Genomic DNA, 17,588 nt, shown 5'->3' on the forward strand with positions numbered 1-17,588 from the left:
GGGCCGGGAAGGGCTCTTTCTGGAAGACACACACATTTCCTCTCCTGAATCACCCTAACCTGGGAGCCACTTGACCGAGCAGCCTCTGAGAGCCACTCTCGTATTTGCTGCAAATGAAAGGTGGCATCGAGCCTGCAGGTGGGCTGAGCGAGCACTGGAAGGGGCGTCAGCACTGCCACCCACCTGCTGTGAGGACTTGGACCCTTGATCTCTTAGCAGGTCAGTTCCCGAGGGCAGAAATGGGCAGCCTGGAACTTTGCCACTCTTAGACCTTGCAGGGTGTGCTGTGGCACTTTCACAAAAATACAGAAAACAATGACTTGGATGTTCAGAGCCTGGAAAAGACACATGTGAAGGTGAACAGCATTTCTGCAGGCTGAGCTTGCATGTCAGTCATGATGGCTTGATGGCTTGGTGTGTCTGCTCAGCTCAAGCTATGTTTGCTGACACTCCTATGTGCCAGGAACAATTCTGGGCCCTGGGGACACAGAGATGAACAAGACGCTCTTCTTACCCAGCCCAGTGTGGAGACAGACAAGGGAAGTAGAGACAGTAGTGCAGCATTTAGCTGTCCCTCTCCCTCGTTAAAGTCAGTTTTCAGAATGTAGGAAATAGGCCTTGTTAATTTCAGATCACCAGAGCCTGAGCAAATAGTAGGTGCTCAATCAGCATGTGCCCCCCACCCAAAAAAGCTGTGCTAGATGCAGTCGCAGAGTTCTGTGGGCATCCAGGGGAGGGACCACCAAAGGCAGGTCCGAGATGAAGCTGAGTCAGGGCGTCCCAGGCAGAGGGGTCGGCAGGAAGCAGAGCATGACGGGCTGAACAGGCAGGTGCATTCCCAGAAAGGAAGGTGGGTGGGTGTGATTAGAGAGGAGGGAGGAGAATCCACACATCAGGAAGGGTTTTGCTAAAGAATTTGAATTTTTTTAAAAAAGGCACTGGGGAGCTACTGAAGGATTTCACACAGAGGAGAAGCTGGCTCAGAGTTTCATTGTAAAAATAGACCTCCTGGCAATAGAGAGGAATAAGACTAGTGTCGGTGACACCAGTTAAGAAGCTGTTGCATCTTGGAGGGTGGCAAAAACCTGGACTTTGGAGTCAGACAGACTTCAGTTTACACCCCAGCGCCACTCCATCTCTGTGTCACTTGGCTATTTTTAGGAAATGTCTCTGAGCCTCTGTCTTCTAAATACAGGCACTTTAATTCCTCCTTTGTAGGATGGTGGTAAGGATTGGGTATGATAAAGTGTGATTAATCCATAATTAACATTTGATGAGAGTGGCCAATATATTATTGTTACAATCATGTTGTTGTTATTGTTACAATCATATTATTATTGTTACAATAATAATATTATTATTATATTATTATTGTTACAATAATATTGGTATTATTGTTACAAATTATCATCCAGGTGAGAAATAGTGAGGTTCTAACTACAACATTGGTAATAGGGATGGAGAATTGGGCACAGACTCAAGAAATACTTTGGCAGTAAAGTCGGCAAGATTTGATGACTGATTGAATGGGGGAAGAAGGGAGGGGCTGGTGTGTAGGATGACTCTGGGATTTGGGCCTGGCAACCACAGGAAGGATAGTGGGGCTATTTATCGGGAGAAGGAACGGGGTGGGGGGTGACTCATAGGAAAGGATGATGAGCTCAGCTCCAGAAGTGCTGAGTTTGAAGCATCTCGGGGACGGCCAGGGAGAGATGTCTACTGGGCAGATGGTTTTGTAAGTTTGACGTTCTGGAGAGACATCTGAACGAAGATTCAGGAGCAAACTTTTGACAAGAGATAGTGAAGTCACGGTGCGGATCAGTTGCTCTAGGAGATGTAGAATGTGGGAAGAGTAACTACAATGGCTGGTGCTTACTGCGTGTGTACTGTGTGTTCTCAACCACCATTGCCAGAGAGGACTGGTTTACCTGTTTTACAGATAAGTATACTGAGGCACAGAGATGGTAAGTAATCTGCCCAAGGTCACACAGCTGTAAATGATAGACCTAGGCTTTTAGCCCAGCAGTCAGGATCTGGGGCCTGTGTTGTTAAGGTCTGTACCAGACCTTCTCCGAGAGTGGGGAGCCTGGGGCGACACGCTGCCCCCTGGGACGGGAGGGAAAGGAGGGGATCAAAGAAAGACATCTGGGGAGGGGATGGGCAGGCAGGCAGAAGGAAGCAGGAGACTGAGGGGTGGAAGAGGAGTTTCCGGGAGGGAGAGGTCAACAGTCTCAAAGGATGCAAAAGTCCAGTAAGGGAAGAACAGGGTATCTATAGATTCGGGAATTAGGAAGCTAATGGTGACTTTGAGAGGGGAGTTTGAGAGATGAGGTAGGTTGAGGAGCAAATGTGAGGTGAGTAAGTGGGTAAGTGTAGGCAACTCTTTGCAGAAGCTTGCTGTGAAAGGAATGAGAGAGGGGACAGTAGTAAGAGGTATTGGGTAGAGGGGATGTGGAGAGAAGGAAAAAACCTCCATGTACCCATCTATACGGTGAGGGAAGGAGCCAGAGGAGGTGCCGGGAGTGGCCACAAACACACTATGCATCTGATGGAAGGAGCTCTAAGCTCACTTTCCTTTTCCACGTGGATTTTAAATATTTCTATCTATATTCTAGACATCTTCCATGTCAGCAGTTGGAAATCATTTAATGAAGTCCCTGATAGGTGTTTTCAGATCTCCACCTTTTATTAGGTGGAGTAGAGAAATTTTCTTTCAAACTTCCTGAACGTGAGTCATCAGATGTTGAATCCAGACCATACCAGACTCATGTGCAATGCATCACCCACTGGATTTGTCTTTGAAACTTTCCGTGAGAGAACACAACCTCTGGGGCTCCCTGTCATGCATGGGGAATTGTTGTCTCCTCTTTGGAACCCCAGGAGGTGAGAATGATGGATGGAATAAAACCTTGCAGAGGAAGGAGTGGAACCCAGAGCACAGTGAGAGTGGGGGTCAGGACGGGCTCTGACCTTGGATTGGACACAGGTCATTTGTTCCTCTGATCAGAGAGAAAAATGGTTGGGGATGAGGACACGTTTGCGGGAAGAGACAGAGAGTTGCTGAGATCTTGTAGGAAGTGATGGGCATGTCACAGGAGGTTTGCCGAGGCCACGGTGTGCTCTGCTTGGAAGGAACTAGATGGTTTGGCTGCTGCCATGTAAGTTCTTAATACCAGAAAGGACTGACTTTGTCCTCTGGATGCCTTGGGACCAGGCTCAGAGGACACAAGTGCAACAGGCTGAGAGGATGTATTTATCTAGGGCCAAAGACAGTCTCTGTGTTAACACATAGGATTCTTTTGTTGTTCACCTACTGGCAGATACCCGAGAGGGTTAAAAGCTTGACGTAACAAGAAATTCAGCTTTGCCTGGGTTCTTGGCGCTGACATCGTGAGGCTTAGAGCTAGCATCAGGGTTCAGCTGCCGACTTCATGAATGTACCTTGGTTGAAAGGGCATCTCAGCTCTCCTTGGGAACATCTCAGCGGAACGCATGCACCTTCACAGAGAGCCTTTATGGGTGAGACACGCTGTCCAGAATCAGAAAGGCCACATGGGAAATGGCCTTGGGATATTTTTTTTCCCCCTACACAAAGCAGCAACTCAGCTGAGTTATTTGCTTGCTCATGAGCCTTCATTTAGCAGGAAAAGCTATTGGGAAGAGTCACAATTCAGGATACATTTCAAGCTAAAGTTTTCTTAGGTGCTGGGGACGCTGAGTGAGGCAGAAGAGGCCATCCCTGCCCACCCCTCCCCAGCTCCGTCAGTCTGAGCTCTGTCACCCGGATGTGGGCGTGGGTGTGATGGACAGACAGAACTCCCCCTGTGGTGGAGGGAAGAAGCTTCAGGAGTGTGGTCCACCTTTCCTTAGTGGACAAGGGGTAGAGGATGTCCTTCGTCAGAGGGTGTGGCCAGGATGCTGTATGGCTCAGTGTAGACGAGGACTCGATGAAGATATGCAGCCCTGCTTGTGGCTGTATTCCGATTCCGGGGTCTGAATTTGCTCTCACAGGAAAGGCCTGTGTACATGTTCCACCCCAATTCTGGAAATGACTACATAGGGCTGTGCACGTGTCCCATGGTGGTGCTTATATGACCCAACCTTGGACTGTGGAGGTGCCAGAAAGGTCTGGGAGGAAGTGTTTTAATCCTGGGGACTCAGAAAGTAACAACCTTGACACCTTTGGGTTTTTTTCCACTTGTACTTTATTCATTAGTAAAATGTCTGTTTTTTCATCCATGCATTCATTCATTCAACAAGTTGAGTGACTGTTGGGAGGTTGGCTCCAGGCTGGGTGAATCAGACAGCCTCAGCTCCTGCCTTCTTGGAGCTCACAGTCATTAGGGAACAGGCATTAAAGGAATAAATACACAAATAAATGCATGCGTACAAGTGCTCTGCTAGAAAAGAACAGGGAGAGAATGAGAGAGAGGACAGTTAGATCGGGGGTGTCTAGTGAGGGAGACAGACAGGTAGAATCCATTCCATACCATAGGCTGGTTACTGGGGGGGGGGGGGGGGGGGGGGGGGGATGGTGCATGGCACAAAGGCAGCTCCAAGAAGGACAACCTGATCCTTGGAGCTATGGGACCGAGGGGGCAGTTCTGGAAGGCTTCATAAAGGAAAGAGCATTTAAGAAGAATCTTGAAGCATGGGCAGAAATCTTCTACATGGAAAAGGAAGAGTGGTGTTGTGGGCAGAGAGAATGTGGTATGTTTGGGGGATTCTGATTCAGCGAGGATGGGGTGCAGGCTGCATGTAAGGCGGTAGGGCGGTAGAGAGAGATAAGGCAGGAAAGACCGGCAAGGACCAGCTAACTCAGTTTAGTCTTTCTATGAGAAGCAAATCACTGGAGAGAGAGACAAGCTACCGAGGGGAGTGTGCTAGAACAAGGATTGGCCAGATAGTAAATATTTAAGGTTTTGAGGGCCATGTGGTTTTTGCCACGACTTCTCAACTCTGCCTCTATAGTGTGACAGCCACCGTTGACAATATGTGAATGAATTGAGTGTGGCTTAGTTCCAGCAAAGCTTTATCTGCAAACACAGGCAGTGGGCCCGGTTTACCCATGAGCTGTAGTTTGCCAAGTCCTGCTGTCGGGTGGCTCTGTGGAGGTGGGGTTGGAGGTGGGGAGAGGATGGAGGTAGGGAGGCCAGGTAGGGGCCGGTGCTTTAATTCAGGGGAATAAAGGGACGGACAATGGGGATAGAGAGAAGACGGTCTGTTACATGCTCCAAGGTACAGGACTTTGATTTGATGGGAGCATGTCTAGTTGTTTCTTTAATGTTTAGGGGACTGATTCTTCTAGCAAGGAAAAAAGAAAATCTCAGAACTCCTGGGTGTATGACTCGGACCTCGTGCTTGCCCTGGGAGGTCACCTGCTGCTTACCAAACCTTGTGCTTGATTCACCACAAAGATCACCTCATTCTAAGGAATTACCAAGAATTCTTTGACGTATTAAGCTGTATTTCCCACTTTACAGACTGAAGTTTAGAAATGGTAAAGAGTTTGCCCAATGCCACATGTCTGGTAAATGGTGGAGCTGAGATTGAACCTGGCTCTGGTGTCAAAGGCTGTGGCATTCCTGGAATGCAGAAACTCCCATCCATAAGTCTGTGCAGCTATTTCCTCTCCCTTCCCTTGGTCCCATCTGTGACCCTTCCAGCCTTCTAGGGTTCTCAATTGGCCACTGGTATGTCAGGGTATCTTATCTGTAAAAGTTGATGAAGCTCATCTTTAAAGTCAATTGAGACATGAGGTTATTCTGCTTTTGACAAAGAACTTGCATCAAAACTCAGACCCGGATCTAGATTTACAACGTGATGCATATTACAATATGGAGAAGACAGCGTGGTGTTATGTTATGAACTAGGGAAACCCTGACCTTAAGTGCCAAGATTAGAACACTGTCCTATTCATCACCTTATATTGATGCCCAGGAGATGTTTGTCAAGTTGAGGTAATAACATCAGACAAGGAAAACTTATAGGTTTAAACCCTGGAGGTCAAGTTTAGGGACTGAAAAGACAAATCTAACAAGTATGGTCGAGGAAATCAGTTCCTTTACCATTCTCCATTAATTTGTCTAGTAGCCCCACTAACCACTAATTTAGTGTATGTCCAGATGAAAAGTCTCTGTATTGACTATTTTAAACAGGACTTTAGAGACAAAGGAAATATTCATGGACAACTGAATTCTATCATGAATAGTGAGTCCTATTGGCCAGGTTTAGGGCACATCATAAATGGAATGGCCAAGAGACTTCCATGATTAACTTCAACCCATGACATGACTCCCACCGTGGGCAGGGGAAGATGGCCATTGGGGAGGAAAACACTGATGTCTGCCGCAAGAGTTGATATGTTTTAACTACCAGCCCTGCCACAAGCAGGATTTGGTATGGTTTCCCCAGACCCAAGTGTCCCCGTGCATCTCACAGTTCAGTGCCTACCAGTGTATCATCATCCACGGTCATTTTCTGTCCACTTTCTCCATATGCTGCTTGGACCATAGAGAGTCTATCTCTGTATCGTCACAGTTCCACGAGTCTATTTCCGATGGTCTCCTGTCCTAACTTCCCAGCCTTTGTGCTCGTCAGTGCTGTCTCAGCCCCATCACCACATTCACCCTCCTAGCAATCCTCTCCCTTCTTTGCACTTTGCTCATTCATCTGTTCATCATATAACAATAAATGTTGAGCTCCCATTGCTGTCCAGGCGCTACACTGAGCTCTGAGGATATAAAGATAAAAAGGTGAAAGAGTTCCCACTCTCAGGGAGGTCTTGTGGGAGGACACACAGGCACACAATATGCAGTGATTGGGAAGAGAAGTCGTCGTGCAGTTCCTTCCCTCGGCTTCACACCCCCCATGGCTCCCCAGGGCCCACAGGGAGAGAGGCCAAGCTCCTCGGTGCGAGGGCCCTGATGGCCTGGCCCCAGGGCCCTCAACAGCTTCCTCTCGCTGCTCCTTTCCTTCTCACGCCTTGGCCTTCTGCAAAATAGCTCTTTCTCTGTTGGTGTGCATCCCTCCCCCATTCTCAGCTGGAACCTACTTGACCAACTCCTGTTTCTTCTTTGAGACTCACCTTGGGGGCTCCTGTCCAGGACCCCCGTGTTCCCTGCTGCCTCCTTTCAGCTCCAGGTGCTCCCCTTTGGTGACAGTTGTCTCTCTGTGGTGACCCTGCCTGCTTGCTCATCTACCCCAAAGAGATGCTGGCCAAGGCTTATTTGTCTCTGTCACCCCAGAATCTGTGTAATGCTTGTTGATAATAAGTGCCTAATCGGAAAATGAGTGAGAGAAGGAGTTCCCTGTGCTGTGCTTTGCTTCTGCTCTCCAGGCTGACCCTTACCTTTGGCCCCCTTCTCCCCCAAATCACATGTCTGGTCACTGGTTTTCTCTACTGTGAGTCCAGACACCTCCCTGCCCCCATAATTCTTTCCCCGAACACCGACCGCCTGGGCTGTCCCAGGCCCAGTGGTCAGTGACCGCATCTGCTGACCACCGTCTCTTCAGACTTCACACAGAGGCCCGCTTGCTTGCCCACAGGAAGACAGTTTTCACAGGAAAAGCAAAACCTCCCCGTGGCCTTCCCTGTTTCTCCATTTTCAGTTTCCCCCTCTCCCAAATCCAGAAGGAAGTGGCACACTACTGCTGCTTCACTGATTAATTCAACCAGCATTTATTTTTTTGAGCATCAAGTTTACATCTGGGGTGATGCTTGAAACATAGTCTCAGCCAATTTCCTCCTTTCTAACCAAAAATATCTGTTTCTTTAACCCTCTCCTGCTTAATATATTAGGTTGTTCCTAGGTATTAAATGACAATGATTTTCAAAAAAATGTTAGCATTAAAACTCTTCAAATGAGTAAAAACGGAAGAAAGGGTTTATGTATTATTATGCATTATTTTATTTGATAATTCTAGTTTATAACATACAGTTAATTATGAAAACAAGGAGACCGTTGTGATGAATGTGAACATTTGAAATTAAGCGTTTTGGGAGATAGTTGCAGCCTGAAAGTATTCTCGTGATCAAGTGCATCCCTGCATTTTATATTGCATGTCCAGCCTTGAGAAAATTCTGACAGCTAGACATTGGAAATGATAGCACGTTTTAAGTAGGATTCCTTGTGGATTCAGGTTATTCTGATTAAAATGATCCAGAAATTTGAAAAAGGAATACAGGAAAATTTTGTTTTAATGTTGACTTGCTGACATTATGAAGCAATTGCTTGCATTGCTTAATTATAGAGGCTCTAATTGAAAGGAATAGATAAACAGGTTCCTCCACTGACTTACAACTTTGTTTGGCAGCAAATCCTTCCCAAAGTTATCTTGTGCAATTATGAGATGTTAATTATGTTGTTGGAAAATTCTCTCAGAAATGTTAGTGCCTGTTTCTCTCTAGTAATCACTTCAAGCCTTTAAAACATCAAGAAATATTTAATTTGGCATGTTGAGTTCAAACTTCAGTTGTCGGTCCATCACTGACATATTATCTGCTGTAGGAGGAAAGTAATTGTGTGGCTCTGCCTTGCCGAGTTGGTCTTGTTTGGATTATTAGAAGTCTGCCAAGCACTCCCAGCCAAAAGTAAGCACTAAGTCTACCAGTGATAACTTACCACGATGCAACATGCTACAAGGTCAATGATACTTGTGCAGCCGACTCATATCTTGACCATGTGTGGAATGGCTATCCCTGGGCCTGGCCTGACCCTTCATCGAGCCTGGCACACATGAGCGAGGGTGGTGGGGAGTTTTACAACATGAGAAGGCTTGCATGGATCTGAATTGTTAAAAGACCTTTTCTGGAAGTACAGCTCTCCCGAGTAATGACACATCTACACGTGTCATTAATTAACCTTTATTCTGAAGTGGACCCAAGAATGTTGACTGCTGGGTTCTGCAACTGTTCTCATTCAGCATCCCAGACCTTGACTGTTGGTGTGTGCTTGCCATTTTAAAAATATTTTTTAACTTTAATTTGAATCAAACATTCGTGGAACCCTTGAAACAAATAGGTTGAACTCCACTGTATTAGAGTAAGGCATAAGACAATTGTGGTTTCAAGAACCTGTAGGTTGAGACCATCGAGCAGGGATGGCTTTGGAGAACTTTCTGTTGCCATCCAGTGCAGATCTGCACACTCAGGGGTTCTCACCTCCCAGATGCTCAGCAGATTGTCTGCATGGAATTGAGCTGGCACAAAGCAGGTCCTGTGTGACTGGCTCCCCCTGCTACGAATGATCAGGAAAGCCTTGGGTAGAAGCTGCTCATCTCCCCAAGAACCCCCACCAGCCCTGGGGGCTCCTCACAGCCCATCAAGGGAGGCTGGTGTAGCTCTCCAGCCTGATTTCCTTTTTCTCCAGCTCCCTGAGGGCTTCACAGGGCTTGCATTCTCCTTGTAATCAGGGTTTTTGACCACCCCATCCTGACTTCCTCAGGGTCCCTGGGCCCCTACGCTGGCTTTAATAACTGTGGTGGACCTAGAAGTCAGCCCAAACAGAAAAGAATCTGATGATCGGGAATGCTTCTTGTTCCCATTTGTGTGCTCCTTGGTAGGACATTATTTCTGTGTTCTGCACATTTGCAGACACCCCAGATATATTGGGCTTGGGGAGTCCCAGTGGCAGGAGACTGAAGCCATTGCTTGGGGAACTCCAATGAGGACTAAAATGGTGGCAAGTGGGTGGCCTTTTTAAATTCCTGAACTAAGGATCCACAAGTCTGCCAGCATGTCCTGCCCCGCACTTCTAGAGGGAAAAGTCACACAGAATTCAGTCCGAATTCTTCAAGTACATGCTGGCGTGGACCAAATGTGGTTATTTTCCTCCCGGTCTCCATGATGGTCTTTTCTTTCTCCAGTTGACTCTTGCAGGCTGGTTTTCCCCAGGGTTCCAGCTGTGGGTCTTCTCCCTTCACACTTGATGTTTTCTCCCAGGCTTACCTCATCTTTTCTCATAACTTCATCTGAAGATTCCCAAATGCCTTGAACTGTCATTCTTTGATCACATTATGGCCCTGAGCTACCTTTCAAAATTATTCCCTCGAACTGCTCTTTGCACTTTTACAAGCTGGCCAGACTCAGTGTTCTTGGTTCTCCCTACAGCACTCCATGAGGGATACACTCATGTATGGCCCCGATTTTCAAAGAACTTACAAATGAAACAAAAATGTGAAAACACACATACTTTGAATAGAAGCAGAAGCGTGGCACATGGAGTTACAGAAACCCCAGAGATGGAGCAGTTACGCATGCAGGGGAGGATAGAGGAAGGTTCCTACAGGAGGTTTTGTGAGATGGGTCTTGAAGGCTGGGTAGGATTCAGAAATGCAGTGAAGTGCATTCCAAGCAGAGCAAAACCCAGAGGAAAAATTGAGTGGCAGTTACAGAGGAGAGTGGTTCTGTTTGGCTGGACACCGGGCTGTGTTGGAAAGGTAGATTAGGAAGAGTTCATGAATGGATTTCATTAACAGGCTCACTTTTGAATTTTACTCTGTAGTTGATGTGGATCCACTGCCAATTTTAGAATAGAGGAGTGGCATTATTAGAAGGCTGTTTCAGATTGTTCAGCCTGGCACCACTGTATGGGATTCAATGGCAAAGGAAAAAGTGGAATTCCTGAGTAAGGGGAGGAGCAGTGGGGATGGAAAACTAGAAGAGGTATGAGGTGGAATCTGAGCAAAGTATAGGAAGGGTCCGTAATGACCCCCGAGATTGAGCTTGAGTGATTGGGAGGCTCAGGCTATTATGGATACTGTAGAAAAAAGAGGAAGTGGGTGGGTTGGGGGAATGAATTTAGGGCATGATGAACTGGAGGGACCTCTGAGATCAACAGGTAGAGACCCCCTGTTTTCCCCACAGAGTATTCTGGACTCCCCTATTAGGTCAGCAGAGTCTGGCTCCCTCCCCGACCCATCCCAGCAAGGACCAGCCCTGCCTTGGTGCCCATGCTGATGTGACTTGATAAATACTTAATCTGACCCCATCACGGTGGACCTGGGTATTAGGGCATCATTTCTGATGGGCAGACTTAGGGAAGATCATGAGAACTCAGCTTCCCATCTCCAGCCCATGCTCTCTACCTAACAGGACTGGCCTTTGCGTGTCCCCTTTTCAAATTCTCTTCCCCTTTTTGAGGTTCTCATGTGTATAAGCCCTCAAGGGACAGAAACCCTTGCCCCTGGTCTGGTTCCAAGGCTCTGATATCCATGGAAAGAACCTAGAAGCTGAAGGCTGGTCTTCAATAACTTCCTGGATTTTCTGTCTGTTCCTTCAGCCTAGGAGACATCTTGTGGCTTCTGGTCATTTACCATTTTGAAGCTCTAATGGTCATTGACCATTTTGAAGTTCTAAAGGGCTGTCTCACCTTGTGTGTCAGCAAGGTCCAGTTCCCTATCATCCTCAGGAGAGGGCTCTGGTCCTCTGTCCATCCTACATGCTACTTCAAATCCAGCACCAGACCTTGCCATTACATTCCAGGAAAGGTGAGATGGCTAACAGGTAGGGCAATACACTTGACCTTGTGCTCACTTTGGTCCTGTAATGAAAGCATCTTGCATTCTGCCTCCTGGATTTTGAGCCTTCCTTTGGATTCTCACCCCTCTATCCCTACCCTACTTGTCCCCCCAAAGGCCGGGTACCTGACCTTCATACCACACTGGAGGCCTGATAGGCTGCCGGTGCTGGTGTCTCCTGTCTTGGCTGTTTTTGCCACTGTGTGCAATTTGGCACTGACGGTGCCATCTTCCAATTCCATTGGAGCTCCCTTTGTGTTTATGGTTTGGGGTTTGCAGAATTAAACTGAGAGTGGGGAGAGATCTGGGAGCATCCAGAGCCTCCATGACTGATTTCGTCAAACATCTTCAATCACTTTCTTCTCATTGTTCTGAAGACTTCACATAATTAAATCCATACCCGGCCAAACCCTAAATAAATTTTGCACATGCTGCTTGAATTACTGTGCAATCTTCCCCTGCTGTGGCTTTCTCAGAGATTAATATTTCACTAAAACTATTCCTCTGGGTAGTCTGAAACCAGCAGCTGTGGAAACGCAACATTTCTTTTATATAAATGCAATGAAACTTCAGGACAGGGCTGCTTTTCACATTTCTCAGATGTGCTGCTCATTTGGAAAAAGAAATAAGACTATTGGCAAAGTCCATCGGGCATGAACCAAAGAGCCCCAGCTTGTGTTTCTAGCCATTTGGATATTTAGTGATGAGAATGTGAAGTTCTCGATGCCATCACGTAACATTGGCACCTAAAAAGTTATAATGATCTGAGCACCTACTATGTGCCAGGCATCTTACATGCTCCATATCCTTCCCGCCAGACCTGGGCCTGTTTGCCTTCCAATTGCTGCGCTGCCCTGAGCTGCCTTTCCCAGGCTGCAGGATTGCTGGCTTCCTGCTGTGTTTGGCCAATGAAGCCACCAGTGAGTGCTTGGAGGGTTGAAGAAAGGAGAAGGTCAGAATATTTCTTCCTTTCTCTTTTCTTCAGGTGTCTCCTCTAGCAGAGGCTGCATCTCCTCCACGACTCCAGCTACTTAGGTCTCCCATGGTTCCAGATTCTTCCTGCTGGCCCTGCCTCTTCCCCTTATCCCTTTGATTGCCTGTTACCTGTTGTTGCTAATCTCTGGGCTATCTCATGGTCCCCTCCATTAGGACATTACTCCAAATCATTTCATCTTTCTGAAGTCATACCAACTTGAGAAGCTCTTTAAACTCTTGACTCTGTCATCTATTGCAGAAGTTTTCACATCTCAGCTTATCTGTTATTTGCAACCTGTATTTCCATCTCTATCTCCTGTGACCAATTCCCTGCATTAATTTCTCTCTTTTGTAAATACTTAAACCAGTTTCTGTTGTTCTGCTTAGATGCTGATTGGTGGAGTAAGGTATGAATCATTTTAAATATAGTTTTAAAGATGAGAAAACAGAGGGTCAGAGAGGTTAACTATCTTGCCCAATCTTAGGCAGTGATGGAGTGTGGATTTAAACCCAGGCCTGATCAGTCCTAATGTGTGCCCTTTCCCCTACATCAGCTTTCATCATGTTTACAGGTGCCATACAAGTCAAGTCTAGTTCTCTTCCTTGTATAATCCCTTCATATTCTGGAAAAAGAAAACTCTCATGGTCTCCTTGTCTGGGATTGCCCCAGATGAAACATTGTCTGTCCCTTCAGCTGTTCTTCATGAGAAGGAGTTTTGAATTTCCCCTAATATCCTGGTTAGGTTTTCTAGATCAGTATTTTTCAAACTTTAATGTGCAGCTTATGATTCAGGAAGACCCTAGAGATCAATGCATTTACATTTTTGTTACATTAAACTTTTCTTGAGGTGATTATAGAGTTACATTCAGTTTTAAGAAATAATACGGAGATGCCGTGTACCCTTTACCCAGTTTCCCCCCGGTGATAACATCTTGCAAAACTACAGGACAACATCGCACCAGGATGTTGACATTGCTAGTCAGAGAACATTTCCATCACAGCAAGATTCCCTCATGTTGCACTTTTTTTAGTGGCACCCACTTTCTTCCCACCCCCGTTTCTTCCTTCACTCCTGGCAACCACTGATTTGTTCCCAATTTCTATAAATTTGTCATTGCAAGAGTGTTATGAAATCATACAGTATGCAACCTTTCAGGATTGGCTTTTTTCATTCAATAGTTTATAAGGGTACATCCAAAATGTTGGGTGTATCTATAGTTTTTTCTTTTTTACCACTGAGTAGTACTTCATGGTATGGATGCTTTGCAGTTTGTTGAAACATTCACGCATTGAAAGACATCTGGGTGGTTTCCAATTTTGGGCTATTACAAATAAAGCTGCTATAGATATTCATGTGCAAGTTTTTGTGTGAATATAAATCTTCATTTCTCTGGGATAAATGCCCAGGAGTGCAATTGTTGGATCATATGGTAGTCACGTGTTTAACTTTTTTGAGAAACTGCCAAACTGTTTTCCAGGGAAGCTGTACCATTTTACATTCCCACCAACAATTTCTGAGTGATTCAGTTTCTCCACATCCTTGCCAACACTTGGTGGTGTCCTATTTTTTTTTTTTTAATTTTAGCCTTTCTGATAGATGTGTAATGATATTTCGTTGTGGTTTTAATTTTCATTTCTGTAATCACTAATGATGTTGTGTATCTTTTCATGTGCACATCTGCTATCTGTGTATCTTCTTCAGTGAAATGTCTTTTCATGTTTTTTGCCCATATTCTAAATGGATTGTTTGCTTTTTTACTGTTGAGTTTTTTTCTCTTTATTAGAGAAGTTGTGGGCTTACAGAATAACCATGCATAAAATACAAGATTCCCATATACCACCCCACCACAAACACCTGGCAGTGATGTAGAACATTTGTTACAATTGATGACAGCACATTTTGTAGTTGTACTATTAATTAAAGTCCATGGTTTAACTTGGGGTTCACTGTTTGTGTAGGGTAGTTCCATGGATTTTTTAAAAAATTTTCTTCTGCTACCGTATATTCAATCTGATATTTTCCTTTTTAATCATATTCAGATATATATTTCAGTGCTATTAATTGTGTTCACAATGTTGTGCTATCATCACTACCATCCATTAACAAACCATTTCCATCATTCCAAATAGGAACCCTGTACATTTTTTAAATTCAATTTTATTGAGATGTATTCACAAACCATACAATCATCCATGGTGTACAATCAGTTGTTCACAGTACCATTATATAGTTGTGCATTCATCACCAAAATCAATTTTTGAACATTTTAATTACCACAAAAAGATAAGAATAAAAATTGAAGTAAAAAAGAACACCCAGAACATCCCATATCCCCAACCCTCCCTATACTTCATTTACTTTTTGTCCTCATTTTTCTACTCATCTGTCCATACACTGGATAAAGGGATTGGGAGCCAACAAGGTTTTCACAATCACATGGTCACACAGTGTAAGCTGTATAGTTATATGATCATCTTCAAGAATCGCAGCTACTGGGATGCAGTTCAACAGTTTCAGGTATTTCTTTCTAGTTATTCCAATACACTAAAACCTAAGAAGGGATATCTATATAACACATAAGAATAACCTCCAGAATGACCTCTCAACTCCATTTGAAATCTCTCAGCCACTGAAACTTTATTTTGTTTTATTTTTCTTCCCCCTTTTGGTCCAAGAAGGCTTTCTCAATCCCACGATGTCAGGCCCAAATTCATTCCCATGGGTCATGTCCCACATTGCCAGGGAGATTTACCCCCCTGGGAGTCATGTCCCATGTAGTGGGGAGGGCAGTGAGTTTACCTGCTGAGTTAGCTTAGAGGAAGAGAGGCCACATCTGGGCAACAAAAGAGGTTCACTGGGGGTAACTCTCAGGCATGATTTTAAGTAGGCTTAGCCTGTCCTTTGCAGTAACAAGCTTCATAAAGGCAAGCCCCAAGACTGAGGGCTCAGCTTTCTAAATGGTAGTCCCCAATGATTATGAGTGTATCATTTATTCCCCATATAGGGAAGTTTAATATTTCCACTTTTTCCCCCAGTCACTCAAGGGAGCTTTGCAAGTATATTTTTATTCTCTTCCCAAAATACTCTGGGATGTATTGGGACTTTACATTAACCTGTACAAACCAACCAGACCTCACTCCCTATTCAAAGTTCCCTGTAATTGTGGTGTTTGAACAAACTGACCATACAAGTTAAATTATAGAGTGTGCTACAAAAAATATAGATTTTACACCTATTAAACATCTCTTCTTTTGGTCTCACACAGAAGCTGATGTTTTAAAACACCGTCACTATCATCCTTTTACCCTTTAGTCTGATTTACCTTAGTCCTAACCAAGTCCATTTCATTCATATTGCTAATTGAAGTCTGATCTCTTTTTCAGGCTCCAATATTTGCTGTATGGGGTAATGTTGACATTCAAAGCTGCTGGACTCTGGCTCTGAGTCTCAGGGGTCACACAGATACCCAAAGTTCTGGGGACCAACCAGGTTATAACAAAGAGCTCAGTATGATCAGAATTTAGAAATAGCCATTACAATTCGGGAATAGATGTAACTGCTGTAAGAGCTTACAATCTAGGACCCTTTACAATAAGCCTTCCCCTGATGGCCTGTGCTCTCAGATTCAATTCTCAGAGTTTGCACATTATATTTAGTCCATATTAGTGAGGCATTATAATGTTTGTCTTTTCATTTCTGGTTTATTTCACTCAGCATACTGTCCTCATTGTCCATTTACCTAGTTGCATACCTCACAACTTCATTCCTTCTTGTTGCAGCTCAATATTCCATTGTATATGTACACAACAGTTCACCATTCCATTCATCAGTTGATGTACCCTTAGGCCATCTCCATCCACTGTGAATCGTGAATACTGCCACCATTAACCCCACTGTGCAAATGTCCGTTTGTGCCCCTCTATTCAGTTTTTCCTAGTATATGCCTAGTAACAGGTATATAACAGGACCATATGGCAATCCCATGCTTAGCTTCCTGTGGAACCACCACACTGCCCTCCAGATGGGCTGCACCATTTTACTTCCCCACCAATGGTGATTAGGTACAGCCCTTTCTCCACATTTTCTGCAGCACTTGTATCCCTCTGTTTATTTTTTAGATGGTTTTATTCACATACCATACATTCCCTCCTAAATAAACAAACAGTGGTTCCCTGTATAATCACATAGTTATGTATTCACCACCACTGTCTTTTTTGAGGACATTTCCATTTCTTCCACTAAAAAAGAAGAAGTGGTGAAAAAAGAAAAAGAAAGAAAAAAATGACAATTAAAAAGCAACAAAATAAAAAAAAAATAAAAATAAGACACAAAAAAAAGTTCAGACAACACCACCAAAGAAGAATCTCATACCCCTCCTATATATCTCCTTCTTATAGACATTTAGCTTTGGTATATCGCCTTTATTACAATTAATGGATGCATATTACAGTGTTACTGTTAGTTATAGATTCTAGTTTACATTGATTGTATTTTTCCCCAATACTATCCCATTTTCAACACTTCACAAAGTTGACATTCATTTTTTTCTCCCTCATGTAAAAACATTCTTACATTTGTACACTTACTCACAATCATTGACCACTCTAGGTTTCGGTAAATTATGCCATCCCAGTATTTATCTTCTGTCTTTCCTTCTGGTGTCCCACATGCCCCTAACCTTCCTCTTTCAACCAGACTCACAGTCATCTTTGTTCAGTGTACTTACAGCATTGTGCTATCACCACCCAGTATTGTGTCATACATTTCTGGGTCTATACAATCAATCCTGTTGAACATTCTGTACTCCTTCAGCCTCAAATGCCTTGTCTTTACCCTCTTTCTATCTCCTGATATCTTCATTTCTACACTTCTCCAAACCTCTCTGTCCTGTCTTTTCCTATCTTCTGTAGCACTCCCTTTAGTATTTCTTGTGGAGGAGATCTGTTCACGAACTCTCTCAATGTCTGTTTATCTGTAAATATTTAAACTCTCCCTCATTTTTACAGGACAGTTTTGCCAGATATAGGATTCTTGGTTGGCAGTTTTTCTCTTTCAGTATCTTGAACATATCATATCACTGCCTTCTCGCCT

The 17,588-nt window shown here is 44.5% G+C and overlaps 2 protein-coding genes across 5 annotated transcripts in view; both read left to right on the forward strand.

Annotated features, from left to right (window-relative positions):
• The window catches only part of LOC119512632 (GC-rich sequence DNA-binding factor 2-like), a 935,299-nt gene that overhangs the window by 178,636 nt on the left and 739,075 nt on the right, over positions 1 to 17,588 (forward strand). The gene's annotated exons all lie outside the window — the stretch shown is intronic.
• The window catches only part of EVA1A (eva-1 homolog A, regulator of programmed cell death), a 51,717-nt gene that overhangs the window by 6,965 nt on the left and 27,164 nt on the right, over positions 1 to 17,588 (forward strand). The window lies entirely within an intron of this gene.

The sequence above is a fragment of the Choloepus didactylus genome, chromosome 17 (assembly GCF_015220235.1).
Source record: "Choloepus didactylus isolate mChoDid1 chromosome 17, mChoDid1.pri, whole genome shotgun sequence".
Classification (NCBI taxonomy): domain Eukaryota; kingdom Metazoa; phylum Chordata; class Mammalia; order Pilosa; family Megalonychidae; genus Choloepus; species Choloepus didactylus.